Source organism: Pecten maximus, chromosome 10, assembly GCF_902652985.1.
Source record: "Pecten maximus chromosome 10, xPecMax1.1, whole genome shotgun sequence".
Lineage (NCBI taxonomy): Eukaryota > Metazoa > Mollusca > Bivalvia > Pectinida > Pectinidae > Pecten > Pecten maximus.
The window spans coordinates 40,832,961-40,845,897 of record NC_047024.1 but is presented as its reverse complement, the minus strand read 5'-3'; positions in this window follow the sequence as shown (position 1 = coordinate 40,845,897).

Below are 12,937 nucleotides of genomic sequence, written 5' to 3'. Positions count from 1 at the left end.
TTTTGTAAGTCAGAGCTCACATGATCTGCTACTGAAAATATTAAACTTATTCATACGTTTGTTTCCGTGCGACAACTTGTATTCTTGTTAACTAAACGTCTCCATTTTTTTTTGTATTTATTTTATTTTTCAAGTTTTTCAGCATAGTAAAATACAAAAATATAACCCATATACGTTTATCTTAAACGGAACTCGGAACTGGGACCAAAACCCGTAAAGCTTATACATAGTTGTTCCGTTTTTCTTAAACGGAACTCGGAACTGGTTAAACGACTGGTTCCGAGTTCCGTTTTACTTAAACGGAACTCGGAACTGGTTAAACGGAACTCGGAACTGGGACCAAGTCCCGTACAGTTTATACATGTACATAGTAGTTCGTTTGTCTTAAACGGAACTCGGAACTGGGACCAAAACCAATAAAGCTAATACACAGTATTTTAGTTTTTCTTAAGCGGAACTCGGAACTGAGACCAAAACCAATAAAGCTAATACATAGTATTTCAGTTTTTCTTAAACGGAACACGGAACTGGGACCAAAACCAATAAAGCTAATACATAGTAGTTCCGTTTATCTTAAACGGAACTCGGAACTCGGAACCAACTTCAGGCTCCCTCTCAGGGACAAGATGAGATAATAGTTAACAACCTTAAAGAACATCAACACAAATTAATCGCCTTTATATTTATCTGACATACGTAAGATGGCTTTTTGACAAATCTGTTAAATAATCTGTTAGCAGAAGAATAGAGTCTAAGCTGTGAACATACGGATTTCCTACAACAAATAATCGACTTCGAAGACGCTTAAGTGAATTTGCAAAAGACCTTAAGGAAGAGAGTTTCGGGGATCTGCGTTAAATCTCCAATGCAAAAGAGTTCCGATTTGATGTATTACATTGATTTCCAATATATACGGCGACGTGATAGATATACAAGAATGCAATTTACATGCATCACATAGACAAAGGTGACATTTTTTCGCCTCAGAAAAAATACACAGATTCATCACCATAAACATGATGGCTTTTGTTTGCCAAAAAGAACTTTTTTCTCTGCTGCAAGACGGTTCCGACATTCCTTTTTCAAACCTAATGACTTATTTGATATGGTCGCTGTAAATTATTCGTATTCCAATCTTTCGAATGGCTTTTCGTAGGCCCAATAGCATTAAGATGTGTAGTTGTTTGTAATGTCAGAAAATAACCAATAAACCAAATTACTTATATACATAAATCCTAAGCCTACAGGCAGATCTAATATGTGTAATGTTGTAGAGATTCCGCTTACAAACGATGATGCTCCACGCAATATAACAGATGTTTTTATGTTGTTTATTCTCATTTATTTGGCCTGAAAAACGTAATCTAAAAGCTCTGTATTTGTTTTCTTATTTTGAACTCGTATATAATTACATAGGTATATAATTGCTGTTTGAGATACTGAACCATATGGTCAGTATATAGATATATATTAATTCTGACACACATATTCATATTTTAGGCATGCTTTCATATTAGGCAATGAAGTATTTCAATTTTTAAGCATCTCATCAATATTACAACATAATGATAAAAAGTTGCCTAGGCGACGTGACAGTGTTTCAGTCGACTGTAAATGAATACGTGATAAGACAGTGTTGGAAATGTTAGGTGTATGCTGTATGCTCCCCAGATATTTGAGAAAGACTTTGGTTTGGTTTATTTTGTTTAATGTCCTATTACCAGCCAGGGTCATTTAAGGACGTGCCAGGTTTTGGAGGTGGAGGAAAGCCGGAGTACCAGGAGAAAAGCCACCGGCCTACGGTCAGTACCTGGCAATTGTCCCATGTAGGTTTCGAACTGGCAACACAGAGTTGGAGGGCTAGTGATAAAGTGTCGAGACACCTTAACCACTCGGCCACATCGGCCCCTTAAGAAAAGCAATCACCGGTTGCTTAATACTCTAAAACCAACGATAATAAATTGTGAACCTCTTTGAGACTGCTATATTGTTCTGATATATAGTAATAGTATATAATAACATCAGATTATAATGTAAGTCTTTAATTGTTATATAAGTAATCAGTAATTATTATATGCACGATAATCAATTATCATAGATTTAAATAGCAATCATTACGTGGTTGATTATCAATTATATGATCAATGAAATAATATCGACAGAGTAGACAATTGTCAATTCGAGGTAATCTGCCCCTTTATCAAGATGCAAGTATACATAAACAAAAAAATACTTATCGGATCACAATAAAGGTAAACAAATAAATTATGAAACACATTACTTAGCTTGATAGGTAAGGTCTAGTAATAACGACGGTATGACCCAATATCGGTACTGGATCATAACCAAGAGATGTTCGCTGGTTGCGTGTTACTAAAACTTGATAAATGATCAATTAAGTAATATCGAAAGTACTTCAGATATCAATTGCTAATACTCAATACAAAATTGTTGATAATTAAAACCTAATCAATAAATATTCTTTACAATTATGTACAGTTACTCTCGAGAGAAAAGTCTTTCGATTACTGCTAAATATTCTGAATTGGTGTTGCTACATTGCTGTACATCTTCGCTATGTCAACAAATATCCTCCATATATAATTTTAGAAAAAAAACTTTAGACTGTAATTAAAATTGGTCTTTGCATCGGGACAATCTAAAGTATTACGAAGATGACGAAAATCTAAAATACAGTGTGATAAATACATTACGATGGCTATGGTTATCAATTACAATGATATTTTACTATTGTCCATTTTTTTCAGTCGAACGGATATTTCTGAGATTCCTAACTTCAATAACATCACACCATGCAAGGCTCACTTTAACCCGTATTTGTATCCAAGTACATGACACAAATGAACATGTACGTAAACACATTCGCAAAAGTTGTACATTGTAGGTAAGGCCAGTTAGATTTCCGGCTTACGTAGCCTGAGGTGAAGGTTAGAAAAGCATTGTTTGTTTTTCTCGGAAAGCTGATAAACCGGTCAGTTTGTCCAGTTTGTGCTGACGTGGTTGTGTCCTTTAGCAAGACACTTTTCCGTTATACTCTGAATGGCACACGTTGTTCAGTTAAGTAGGCACTATCTACTACATGGAGACACCTCCTCGAAAGGACCTTGGCTATTCACGGCATGATAAATCCAATAAACAACTGATAATGGGAAACCAGGTCAAGTATTCATAACTAAAAATCAATAACTTGTTTACAAAAATATATCCCCAATCAAATCTAGAACTTGAGTGTAAAACTTCCATCGAGCAAATTTACTTATGATAAGATTGTGTCGTAATTACTCCAATAAATACAATAATGGAAGATATCACGGCGACTTTCCTAGACAGATATAGTCGAATGCGATAGAATTAGCCTTTGCTCCAGAGAGATTCTGGACGTCAATTTCGTCCTGACACTAGAAATGACCCTTTAGTGATCTTACCTTCCAATGGAATTGGTGTTATCGACAAAATCTACATGGCCGTCAGATAGAGTTAGTTGGTTTAGCCTCTCGATCACGTAGACTGCCAAAGGGACACCGACGTGTGTCCATCACTGTCGTGTAAACTTGCACTGACACAGCGTTTAAGCTGTATCCAAAATTGCTTGCAGACTGACAATGGTGTGAGACAGACTTAATTTTTTCTCCTTGTAATTTAAGCTTATCTAACCATTGTTCTCAATCCTCAGACATAGCTAAAATAGACTCGTAAAATGACAAGTGCAATGTCTTTAAATCAAATCTACAGTAATTCAAGTGCAATTACACTAAGGCCAATGCCAGGTTGGACACAATAAAAGAATATTTTGGCCTTTGTGGCTATACAATATTTAACTATCGTATGATGCAGTGTTATGTTCAATGTTCTACAAATACTATACATAATATATATATATCACTGAAAAGATATTTACAGAGCATTCCTTGTGTACAATTCTTTGATAGTGGTAACGTAAATGGGTGTCTGGTCATCCATCATCCAATTTACGGACAACTTACTATCACTAAACAAACGTATTAGGTATATCCAATTGGGTTATATATGTAATATTTAGACACAACCAGATGAGTTATGCTTGAACTTTGCCCAGAAATTGGACAAAATATTTATGAAGTATACCTAGCGTTATGCATAAACAGTTGAGGTATATATATATATATTGTGCTAGGTGTTAATAAATCGCATCTGTTTTTTTTTTTTTTTTTTTTCTATATATATATCCGGAGAAAAATATTTTCTAGTCAGTATTACTTATTATATCAAAATTGAGGGGTCGGCAATTCAATTTACATCGACAGGAAGTTGTCTTCATCAAACTCATTCCAGTAATTCTAATAAATATCTTAGTAATAAATTTGGTTGTTAGAGTGGTTTCTGAGATAATGCAATTGAGATCAATACTCGTTATGCTGCACTGAAGTATCTGCATTGTAATTCTATTAAAAGGAAATGCCACCAAAACAAATATGTATGTATGTACATCCATATGTATAAATACCAACATGTACTGTATATCTCTCACCCCAGTGTGAGCGCTTATTTATTGTTTTGTCGTTTAATGGACATCAGCCATCAATTTTGCAGAACAAGAACGTGCCGAGATATTACCCTCTGGACACCAGGGTTCTCTCACATCAGCATGTAATTTACTGACAGGACAACAAATGATTTGTCACGTGACACCCAGGTTTCTAACACCTGACGAGAGTACTTCTCCATCAACGTGTCCAAACCATTTAGGACACAGAACTCATTAACGTTGATGGATCGGAGACCACCGGTCCGTCCCAGAATGTGTGGATAATTCGATGGGAAACGGATGACTACTATGCCTAGGACCAGACGGATATACTACCTGTATACAATTACGGTTACTAATCCGAACTAGTCTAGTCAATCAAGCTCATCCGCGAGAGTGATAATCATGGTTAGTTCTACTCTTTAAAGAGCCAGTTTTATTGCACGCACCAAGCAGCATCATTTCCAGACCTTTCTGTTAATGAGACTCGTGTTTTAAGTAGCGGATTAGAGCTATTTCAGAACTATATGATCTATTTTTATTAATCATGCGACTTTTATTAATGTATTTTATTGGCAATGGTTTGTCAGTATATTCGTATATATAGACTGTAAGATGCCGTATGGCTGATTTTATGTACCATTCTATAAGACAAATTATTTGTATGGCATCATAAACTCTATCAGTAAGGAATTTTGTTGACTTTTATCAAGAACGATTGTAAAATTCGAAATCGTGAAACATTCATATTATTATATAAGCCATTTTTTTATCACATTGGTATTATATCTTAAAATCTATTTGTCGTTTGGTATTTAAATTCAAGTTGAAAAAAAATTCAATTCAATCATTAAGGAAAAACAAAATAATTACTTATTACTATGAAAATCGTTTGAAATATATAAATGATTATTATGCTACGTCACGTGTAATGCTTATCCTCCTTGGAAATTTGGACAAAGTTAATACAGATGAAGGAAAGCATATATGACACTGAAATTGATACGATTGCAATTCTTTACGAGAAATGATTTCACAAATCTACAAAGTATACTGACATATCAACGAAACCATAGTTCCTACTAAAACTCGATAAAACGAGGACTAGATCAGAACAAAAAAGTAACAATTTTAACGGAGAGCCTTCAAAAGTACTAAAAGAATAAAGCCATGTGTTCCGGCAGAGAAAGCGTCTTTTTCATCGACGACAACCACCATTACAAATCCGGCACAGTCAAAATGAGAGCTTTATCAACCATCTTAATCATACGCATACCCATTACCGTCATGGTAGGAGTCTTCTGTTATCAAAACCCCTTGGTATTCCTCTTAGATTTGCGGCAGATTCTTAGACGAGGATCCGAAGATATTGATATTTCAAAAGACAGCTATGCATAAAATATCGCTATCTTATTAAAAGTTGGTTTATTATTCATAACATGCCGTCATGTTCAGGAATGGGCTGATTGTCCAGATGATAGGGCTTTCATAATCAATTTACTAGCTGGACGTAGGTTGTCCTCATTGTTCCCTCGGTCGATGGCCGATCGCTGTACTGGCGTGACATTAGTAAGCTTAAGGCTCTTATAACTTAATCTTGCTTGTTACAAACATGTTCATTTGCTTCTCTAATGACGTCGCCATTTTTACGTCACTTTTGATTTGCTGATACAGCTGGTTTTTGTTTTGTGTTTTGTTTTTGTTTATTATTATTTCGGCTCCATAAAATAAAAATATATTCAATTAATTTAAAATTAAAAAGCGCAACTATATCACGTCTAAAAACTGATAAACTCTGATAATAGATAAACCATTATTTAGTCTATACATTTATGTACGTTATTTGACTCATATCATATTTATGTTTCTGAAAAGTTTGGTTTGGTTTGTTTTGTTTAACGTCCTATTAACAGCCAGGGTCATTTAAGGACATGTCAGGTTTTGAAGGTGGAGGAAAGCCGGAGTGCCCGAAGAAAAACCACCGGCCTACGGTCAGTACCTGGCAACTGTCCCACGTAGGTTTCGAACTCGTAACACAGAGATGGAGAGCTAGTGATAACGTGTCGGGACATCTTAACAACTCGGCCATCTGAAACGTATTAAACATCTCAATACGTAAGATACCTTGGAACTGGTTAATACGACAACATTCGGCGTTGGAGAGATGACGTAATGACGCTTACCTTTTCGCAACACCCGATCTTAATTTTTCACATTCTATAGGATGTTTGTATTGTCATGAACCAATGGATTATATCTCCTTGTTTGATATGACGTTCAACGTGACGGATACTGGTTAGTATATATAATAATTTCGCTATAGTGGTAACACCTTTGCTTTTCTCCTATACGGTTGGTGTTAGATTCCCTGATCGGACGTGGAAAGCTATGGGGATCAGCTACCGAAAACGTGGGTTCCCTTCGGGTACTCCGGTTTCCTCCCAACGCTTATAAGACAAGTTAATGCTATGTTATTTATTATTCAATTTCGCTGTCATAACCCCGATTCCTATTTCGAGAACTTAACATGGCTATTCAAGTTGTCGAAATAAATCTACTTAACATTTCAAAACATCTTTTGTTTATTTTGTAGCATGCTGTTAAAAGTGTACTTACCGTTCAAAAGCAGCTAATGCGGTGAGCCAGATTGCACACGTGACCAATGAGTAGCTGATTAAGGCGAATAGTTGACAAAACACCTCACCAAGAACCCACGTTCCTGAAACATTGTAAATGACACACACAATAGTATTAATTGATACAAATGCGAGCATTACACGTTACGCAGGTATCATACTGCAAATTTGCGCATTTGATTTTGCCGAAATGTTTTAGATTTTATTTGCAACTTTGGGTTAATTTACATGATGTGGTATTACAAATATCAAAATCACCTTAAAACATGTAGACTGTTCATTGATTGCTTTTGTATTTTGGTGCACAATGGAGATAGCTTCGACACACCAAAAATGTTTCTTACAAAAGTTATATATCAATAATATCGCAGGCAAAAAAGTGTCACATTATAATGCTGCGAATTTGCTTATATATAAATATGATATATCATGAAACAGATCAATCAACTTTAATACTTAACTTATTATTAAAACACATTATATCAAACATATATCAAACAATGGAATAAAAAGAAATGGTTTTACGGTATAAACAAGTAATCCGAAACAAAGCGACCTAGCTGCTTATCTGAAAGAGATTCTCAGAAACGTTTATTCCGTACTCAGCCAACTTAGCTGTTGCATATATTAGAGATTCGTTCCGAGGAAAATCATTTTATTTTTGTTTTATTCCATCAAATTTCCTCACCAGACTTCTCAGCACATGTGTCTATTCAGACCTTTCAGAGACGAGATGAACGGAAATTAAAACGGAATTTGACATTTGGATTTACTTGTTGGTGACACCCTAGAGACGTTAAGACAACAGACAGCATTCTACAGATCGATCATTTAGAATTATAAATTATTTTCAGTTTGACGGAATCTCCATGCATTAACTGAATTTGACAACTTCAAAGCGCTGTTAAACTCCAGAAACATTCGATATACGAAAACCCTGATCTGAGGCATTCCCCGACGTACTGTTTATCTCGTGCATCACAGCAGACACTGTATAGGTATGGATTACTCAATATTGGATTGCCTTGTAACTTCGGAGACGGATGGGTTCAATGCTAACCGCATAACGACCGACAACTATGCTAACTGTGTTCTCAACGATAGCTTCGGGAGATCTTCAGATTAAATCTGATTTATTGAATTACCCTGTTTACAGTTCCTACGGTAAATCCACAGAGCAATACATCTGATGATTCACCTTCAAGAATACAAGATTTTTTTCAAAGATATGCTTTGTGCCAATTTAGGGTTACCATGATTTGACGATTTAAAATGATACAAATTACGTGCACTAGAACAACAAGTCACATGACACGTGAGTTTGATTAACCTCGATAATGTTTATACGAGAAGGTCAAACGGTACGTCCTTCCTTAGCACTGCACACCTATCAAAGGAGCTCAAACCCGCAAAGCCATATTAAGCACATTTATTGGATCTAGCTCTCAATGTTTGTTTTCTGTTTTAAGCATTCGAAAAGCAGAGTCCTTGACAGCCTTAGATAAGAATCCAATTCACAAATCTAATTTCGTTTTCATGTGTTTGTTATGTCGTTTTTGCACTCAAAGGTCTGCAATTAATTTCTTTAGCAAGCAATATTGCGGCGCATTCGATCCACATTAAATGCAGGTTTCGAGGAGTTGTTAACCCGATGACAAGCGTTTTCTCGATTTGATTAGATGGTTTAGAGGTAAATCACCATTAACAACAATCATGACGTCACATTGTGAATTTATTATCCGAATTCTTTCATATTCATCCGACACTTACAATAGTGTATACGTAAACCTATCTTAGAGACAACATTTAAAAATCAATGAAATGCGTTTCAATTAGCGTTTATATGTAGCCTGATTACACAATACGTGTGTTTTCGAAAATTGCCAATTGATTAATTGGATTTGAATTACTAAGATCATCCGTAAGAAACAAAGAAATAACTTTCAAGTTCACCTCAATGATTATTTGGTATAAACGATACAACCGAACAACATCGCGTGCTTCCAAACAGCGAAATAATATAAGATGATGGATAGGTTGGCCACGAAGTCTTATTACTGCAAATAAATCCCCATCTTCATACGATATGAGTGCGTGTTTACAACCTGTTAATAGATCGACTTTGTGATGGTATGTAAGGGAGTTTGATTATGGTAAATTAGAAGTACCCATCACCGATTATACGGAGGTTTAGCGAATGGAAATAAAATTAGCCCTCACCTCAATTGAGATTTAAGAAGATAGTTTTTAGGTCATGGTATGTGATGATGTCAATAACATACAAACCTCGCATCGTTTTCCTTTTTAGGAATGTTGCTAAATGAGTCCCTGTCAGGCGTTCAAATCGAACAAGATTATTTTTATCACTAAATACTTCATTTGCAGGTTTCGACGAAGGAATCCAACGGATTAGTAAAATTGATACTAGTCAAATGATTCAGTAAATTTGTTTCACGTTTGATTGGATGGTAGGGCGATGCCAATGAAATGTTGCACAGTGCTGAATCAACACTTTCTTAACCCCCACCATAAAGTTGCTACTTTTGTTTGGATATTTCTGATGTTTCTTTGGAATTTTAGTAAACTATATCCCTGTCTCCCCACTGTGTTAAGTTGACCTAGTTGATTCGATATTTGATAGCTAGCCCCATTAGTATGACGATTTTCGTGATATATGCCGACTACTAAGAAATAAAATCATGAAATTTCATCAGATGCAGGTTGTCGAAGACCAAGAGGAAGTTTTATGGCCGACAACAGGATAACAATAGGAAATATCATGTTATCTAATGAAATATGAAGCCAGGCGTGTTTGGAACTTGTTGGTATGCCTAGTGGTTCCGTTGTCACACCCTAAATGGTAGTCAAGATTGTGACTTTACCCGGATTTGACCTAGATTTGTATGGCGGGTGTCGCCGTGACCTAGATTTGTATGGCGGGTGTCGGCCGCGACCTAGTTTTGTATGGCGGGTGTCGTCGTGACCTAGATTTGTATGGCGGGTGCCGTCGTGACTTAGATTTGAATGACGGGTGTCGCCGTGACATAGATTTGAATGGTGGGTGTCGCCGTGCCCTAGATTTGTATGGCGGCGGTAGTCGTGACCTATATTTGTATGACGGTTGTCGTCGTGACTTAGATTTGTATGACGGGTGTCGCCGTGACCTAGATTTGTAAAGTAGGTTTTCCCGTGACCTAGATTTGTATGGCGGGTGTCGTCGTGACCTAGATTTGTATGGCTGGTGTCGTCGTGACCTAGATTTGTGTGGCGGGTGTCGCCGTGACCTAGATTTGTATGGTGGGTGTCGCCGTGACTTAGATTTGTATGGCTGGTGTCGTCGTGACCTAGATTTGTATGGCTGGTTTCGTCGTGACCTAGATTTTTATGGTGGGTGTCGCCGTGACCTAGATTTGTATGGCGGGTGTCGCCGTGACATAGTTTTGTATGGTGGGTGTCGCCGTGACTTAGATTTGTATTGCGGCGGTCGTCTATGAAGCAGAAGACGCTTACTCATCCGGAGAACATGGTTGTAATTTCTTTGCACTTTTTCAGAAGTTTCTATGCATTTTGTTTTATTTTTGGTTATATTTTGCTCTCGTATATTCAATATTGAGTTTGAATTATGGTTTCATTACTTTATTTGTATTTATTGTTGGTGCTGAATGCAAAATCCTTAACCCGTTTGATTTGACTGTTAAAGGTTTTTGAAATAAATTGTCAAAGACACACAATAAGGTTTTTAATTTAAATTGTTGAAAGAAATACGATCACGTAGAAAACAACAGTGAACGATATCGTGAGAAACACTTGAAGAAGCAGGAATCGTAGGGTATGGTGGCCGGTTAGGGCCACCTCGTGATCTCAAGGCGCGAGGCGCGAGGCGAGCTCACGAGTTCGCAAGATTGCGAGGCGAGGCGCGAGGCGAGCTCACAAGATTGCGAGGCGAGGAACCTCGCGACCTCGCCTCGTGATCTCGTGATCTCGCGATCTCGCGACCTCGCGACCTCGCCTCGTAACCTTGCGATCTCGCGTCCTCGACTTTAGGTCGAGGTTGCGAAGTTGCAAAATTACGAGGTGGCCCTAACTAGCCACCATAGTACTGAGCTTTTACCAGTATGTATTAAGAACGGTTGAAGACATCTTTTGAGATCTATTGTATGGTACATGTATTGGTCCACAGGTTTGTCATAGCAGATTTTATATTCTAAAGTAAACGTGGATGAGATCCCCTGTTTTTTACAAATTCTAGAATTGTTTAATCAGTTACATTTGGTGGAAAATAGGAAGGATATTGATTTAGAGATTTGCTGTTTCACATGAACTTCCTGACTGAAATCTGTTATGCAAATGATAAAAAAAACCGTAGTTTTTTCTATGAATTCCAACTCTGGAAATTCATATAAGATAATTGGATGTTTGTCACATTAATGAACATTGGGCATGCACAAGCTTGCTTCCAATTATTCCATGTAGTCAGCATTTGGTTCAAGGTATGTTTCTATTTTTATAAGAAACTTTTCCTGAAAATGACTTCGAGAGATTGGTTTTAAAAATACGCCATGCTCGGATTATTTCGTCTTGTACTTTAATATATCATACTACCATAGCCTTTGTCACAATTCTGGTTCAAATTATGAGAAACTTAACTTGGATGTGACATAGATATACAAGGTGGATGTCATCGATACATCGAGAGACGCGTACCCTTCCTAAACACCTGTGTTTATTCCTTTTAATTTTTCAAGTGTCTTCGTGTCAATTTCCCCCATAGTTTTTCTCTAGTGTTATCGACTTTTAGTTAGAATTGTGATTTGGTTTGAATACTCCTGGCGCCCGAGGGATGTTGGTCTTTCACAGAGTAGTATAGTGTGGTGAATTTCGTTAAAAGAACTAAACAGATTGTAGGCAACTTGACCAGGTCTGGCTGACGAGAAGCGTCCTTTGGTAGGTAGTATACTTAAGTGGAAATGCTTTCTTGTTTTAGTATAATATTGCAAATTATTTGTTGTTGTTTTTTCGTGTGTTTTTTGTTTTTTTGTTTTTTACATCATTACTTTTTTTCTCAGATTTAATTCTTTCTAATCTCGTAGGATGGTGACCAATTGACTGAAGGAATGGTAATTTATTTAATCCAGTAACTATTTGATCATTTTTTCTGGGATTTACACTACGGATGATTCAGTCCCTGAGGACCCGAGTCAAGGGAAGATAACTCCCTGGGATACGAAGGGGTTTAGGTAGAAGAGAAAAGACAAAAGTACGGTTCAAGCGATTTTCTAATTAGTGTAGTAGATCTTCTTTACCGGAGATGTTTAAGCATTTCCGAATCTACAGCGCGGACAGTCATACACAAAAAGAGAAAAATAAATATATATATATTTATTTTAAACACTTCGCGTAAAATAAGAGGCTTATATACGAATAAGACAGACACAGACAATCTATTTGAATTTTGAGTGTCATTTTTACAGTTTTTCCCCCGCTGTTGCGTAATGATATAGTATAGAAATTGATCGTAACATTCATATTATATTGAAATTAAAAATTAAGATGTATATCTCAAGCGAAAAAAAAAATCCTACTTACCTTCGACTGTTGAGATACAGAGGATGGTACAATTAAAAACAGATCCGACAAAGTTGCTACTTTTGTTTGGATATTTCTGATGTTTCTTTGGAATTTTAGTAAACTATATCCCTGTCTCCCCACTGTGTTAAGTTGACCTAGTTGATTCGATATTTGATAGCTAGCCCCATTAGTATGACGATTTTCGTGA